This window comes from Cupressus sempervirens, chromosome 2 (genome assembly GCF_028749045.1).
Source record: "Cupressus sempervirens isolate cs-2001-9-10 chromosome 2, ASM2874904v1, whole genome shotgun sequence".
In the NCBI taxonomy this organism is placed as follows: Eukaryota; Viridiplantae; Streptophyta; class Pinopsida; order Cupressales; family Cupressaceae; genus Cupressus; species Cupressus sempervirens.
The window spans coordinates 63,474,163-63,479,239 of NC_143119.1; the positions used below are offsets into that span (position 1 = coordinate 63,474,163).

General features: G+C 26.9%; 1 long non-coding RNA gene across 1 annotated transcript; it reads left to right on the forward strand.

The window, feature by feature from the left end:
* Nucleotides 1-563: 563 nt before the first annotated feature.
* LOC149571068 (uncharacterized) lies at nucleotides 564-1,330 on the forward strand. The gene is made up of 2 exons (XR_016358388.1): nucleotides 564-767; nucleotides 990-1,330. It is a non-coding gene; the product is annotated as an uncharacterized LOC149571068 (long non-coding RNA).
* The last annotated feature ends 3,747 nt before the right edge of the window (nucleotides 1,331-5,077 follow it).

Below are 5,077 nucleotides of genomic sequence, written 5' to 3' on the forward strand. Positions count from 1 at the left end.
TTATTAAAATCAATGGTGAACTCAAATGTTGGGCCCGCTTCAGCGTTGCGTGAAACTTGGAGCATTCAATTTGGAATTTCTACGTTGCGCAGATTGAAGGAAAGAAAATGTCAACGATTTTAGTCATTTATTATTAATTTGCATGTTTTGATTTGCATGACTACGTCAAAAAGGAAATATCTGCTTCTTTGCACTCACAAACAAAACACCACACGACACGAAAACTATACCACTTGAAAACGAGAGCGAGTTACAACATTTCAAGTAACGTAAGAATTCCACATGAGAAAAATGGTTTAATATCAAAATGTGGAGTTAGCAAAGAGTGAGAAGCATCATATTTCTGTTAAGTTTGAACCGGCGAAGGGAAAAATGGTTATTGAATGCTAATTTCATAAAGAATTGGTCAGTCTAACATTTCTTCATGTAGAATATGATAATGCATTCCTATTACTACGAAATAACCAAGCACCACCATTTTTACCGTAGCTTGGAAGATACTCTTCATTATTGCTTATTTAAAGAGATTTCTAAAGACATTTTCATGTAAAGTTTTAGTCGACTAGAAACGTTTTGTAAGCAAGTTTATTTGTGGAGAGATATGAAGAGAACGTGTTTTGATGTTGAGGGATTGTATCTCTCTCTTTCCCAAGCAGAAAGAGAGATAAAACAATTGCTTCATGGAATACCAGGGGTTCAGAAGGTGGATATGCAAAACAAGAGAGTCACAGTAGAATATGATAATAGCATCTCTACAGACTCAATTGGTAGGTTATATTGCTATCAATATTTCTTATAGATGTAATTGATTGAGGTCACTTTTAAACATCACATATTAATGAAAAAATTAAGTTTGGAAAAAAGACTTAATTTTTGACTATTTAACACTTTTAATCTATGAATCAAATCTTAGTGTCTGATATTTAAACTGTCCGATCATAAAATGGAAGACCCTCTAACCATATTTGTTTGTGACTGTTTGTGTTCAGTTGAAAAACTCAAGAACAAATGTTCCACAGTCAGAATTGGAGATACTGCAGAGTAGGATGCATAAGGGAAATAGAGTATTACAGAAGTTGAACATTTATTATAAGGATTTCATTTCTTTTCATTAGCAGTAGAGTATGCTATGACAAAACGTTAGAATAGTTTTGTTGATGATGGCAAACTGTTTGACCATTAAATAATCTGTAGAGTGAATTGTGTTCTCTGGTAGATAGTTTTGTGTTGGTTAAATTGTGTTCTCTAGAATATGTTTTCTGTTTGATAATTATTTTTTAAATAAATTTTTAGATGTCATATGTATAAAGAATTATGGATTCGATATAAATCTTTGTCAATACTTAATTTGGTTTATCTAGTGTGCATTTACTTCAAAGTACTAACAATATTATACTTAATCGAGTTTTTGAATTTTTTGAAATTTTTTTATCATTATTATCTTTTTTAAAATATTAAGCACAAGTTTTATTATTAATAATTTTTGTATGGAAATGTTCAACATTGTAAAATTAAAACATGTAAATCTTTAAAAGTTATGATTAGTTTCTATAGCAATGTGCATGTTTAACTTACATTTATAGAAGAATATATTATACATTTGAATGAATATCATTATGATACAATATAATGGTTACTATATGATTAGACTGCTAAATAATGAATTATGGAACTAACATTTCATAAAATTACTTTCTTCAATAGAGATTGAAGAAACCCATTAAATAGTATCAATCTTGGAGAAATGAGAGCTTTTAATAATCATGATTAAAAAAATTGTTTTCATAGTGTAGATTCCATGGCCTTCCTTATTTTTAGTATTTTCCCATAGGCATATGCTAATGTAATTGGTTTGGTTTAACTAGTTATTATCCAAATTTATTTTAACCAATTAGAGTAAAGTATTTTTAATTTTTGAGTATTGTTAAATTATTTTTTGAAGTAACGTGTAAAATATTTAAAAAATAAAACAAGAAAAATGAATCTTTTTCACACTCATTGGTTTTTATGGAAAGCTAAGGACTATTATGCCAATTTCTTTGGATCCACTTCCTCATTCAAATCTCCATAATATGTTATGAAAAGACATTTAAGTTATTTCTTTATTTCATAATATTAATACAAAGTTAACTATTACTTTTTACTTTTTATTATTTATGCATAAATTTATATATTAAATAATCTTTTTAATATTTATATTATATTTTCACATTACTATTCGTTGATTCTTTATTCATTTTTGAGTTATAATTTTATAATCAATTATATTTCTACACTATATTTTTATAATCAAAATTTTAATATTAAATACTATAACTATAATTGACAAATACTAACCACTTCATAACACTTATTTATTATGTCATAATTATCACATGTTTATGGATGAATAAATATTACACAATCTAATATTCTAAAACTTATTCATTATTGAGTAAGGTCATCTAGTTATTAGCATACTTATCATTGATATCATCACCTTATAAAATATCTCCTCTTTATTGATGTTATTATATTATAAATATGTATATGAAATTTAATGAGGTTTTTGTTCACTATTTTATTATTTTATTTTTTTCTTGAATTCTAATATGATATTATGAATGTTAAGGTGATCATTACTTATGGTATCAATTCAATATGTAAATCTTGTTGTGGTTAATTAATATTATAACTATGATGCTTATTGATGTAGACAATCTTCAATTATATACAAGGGACTAAATTTGGCTATATCATTTATATGATAATTTGATGATTTAGCATAAAACTATAATTACTATAATTATTTTTTCCATTTCATTAAAATCATGTAATTTTCATATAGGCAACAATTTATGTGGAAGTTCTACTATATGACCCTCATTTTAAATTAATATCTAGTTGTACCTATTAAATACTTAGCTTATGTATATGTTTTTGTATTCTTGGAATTTAAAGATGATATTATATTTTTAAAATTTTAATTATTTTTCTCCTAATTTCAGTTTTAATTTACTCATAATAGATAAAATTGTTTCATCGAGATTGGTGAAGCATCACATGTAAAAATGGAGTTCATCTTGAATTTTGAGAGAATGAAAAAATAGTTAGACATCTCAATTGGAATCTTTTAGTTTTGGATTCTTGGACACATGTATAGAGTTATGAGTACATGTATGGTAGCATGGTAGTTTAAATAGGTTATTATGATCCATTATGAGTGCCTTTATGATATATTAGCATTATTTGGTGATATGTTTTATGTGAATAGTAAGATAATTTATTAATGGCTATTTTGAGTTATGTCCAGGATCTCAAGATGGTTGATCATATGGATCTTTACCATGGTATTTTGGAATCTTATTTTGATCTATGATAATATTTAATAGTAGTATTTTGGTCTTTCATCAAGCTATATAGCAAGGGCTTGAGCTGGAAACATTATTAGAGTTTAATCATGTACATAAGTGCTATTTAATTAAAGTTTGAAGAGGATAATAAAGGAAAAATTGTATGTAATACTTTTTCTATGAAGATAATAGAAGCATTGACCTCTCTTCTTGGTTTTAATTTATTTTTTCTCAAAGCATTTCTAGACATGTAAATTTAGTATTTGAGGTATTGTTCTTATGCTTTGAATTTATGCTAGCTCTTAAATTTTTATTATTATGATGAAGTGATTCTCATTTACTTGATATTCATGCTCAAATATGATAGCTTTGTTGAACTATATTATCGTGACACATTTTGGAACAATGAAGAAGATTAATATCTCCATGATTTTCTATCTTAAAACAATTTATATTTGCATAAAATAAAAAATTTCTCACTATGTATAGTGTACACATTGACTTTTACAATTACTTTTACTATATTAAATATTTTCAAAAATTTCTTGCAATTTTCTTACATTAGGTATCACAACGTCAAGAATATCCATAGTTTTTATGTGTATGTATGTTACATCCAAGTCTATCCATAGAGGATTATAGACTAAGATAATTACATTATTTTATAATTTCTCGAAAGGTTATTATTGATCTATAGCTACTCTTATGCAATTTTATAGGGAAATTAGAGGATTATTATTGATCCATAACTACTCATATATAATTTTATAGGGAAATTAGATCTAACACAGTTATTGTGTTTGAGTCCTTTAAACCAACATTACATATGATTTCCTATTCTCCATGTTACTAGTGTTCTTTCTGGTAGACCTTATCCCTAGTCATGATTATTGCACTTGGTTTGTTGATTGTAGTTAGAAAAGGCTTTTTGTGAGTAACTAAGATAGTTTTTTTATTCAATCTTAGTGATAGATGTTAGAATTTAGAGGTAGATGTCTGATACCATGCTAGAATGTGTTAATTCAAACATAAATCCAAGATCATATTGAAAGAGTTAGATTAAGAAATGGAACTAAAATAAGGAGAATAACAAAATAGACAAACTTGATGTAATTATGCATCAAGGGAGATATGCTATCCTTATGTTTAGAATGTATCTCCAATATGGAGAATACAAAGTTTTAGTACATTGAATACATGTGAGCTAGCTTATTTATATAGGCAAGAGTCAAAGTTAGGTACTGACCAAAGTTATGTGGCACATGGTCAAATCCACCTACCAAAGTAAGGCACCTACCAAAGGTAGGCACCACGTGTAATTCCCATAAGGAATTAAATATATGATTTATGTGTGACTCACTATTAGCCTAATAAAATAAACGAGGCTCCTAAGTAAACTTAAGATAGGAGTTAAATGGTAAGAGTGAAATGGAAAATAACTATTTACTCTAATAATAGATAGTGGTGTATGAAATGTTTTATTAATTGTAAATAATGTTTTGGTAATAATATTGGTCATGATACCATTCATTACTTGGCATCACATTTATTTAATCTATTTCCTTTATTTCAATATGTTGGTTCTTATTTATTGGTTGTACCAGATCTATAGTGAGCCATGTGTTGATTAGAAGATGTATGGTATTTTACAATGGTTATTAGTGTCTTGTGAAGCTCTTAGATTTTATTTTCATATTGCATTAAGAGTTTGACATACCTAGTTCTTTTGAAAAAGGATGTGTCCT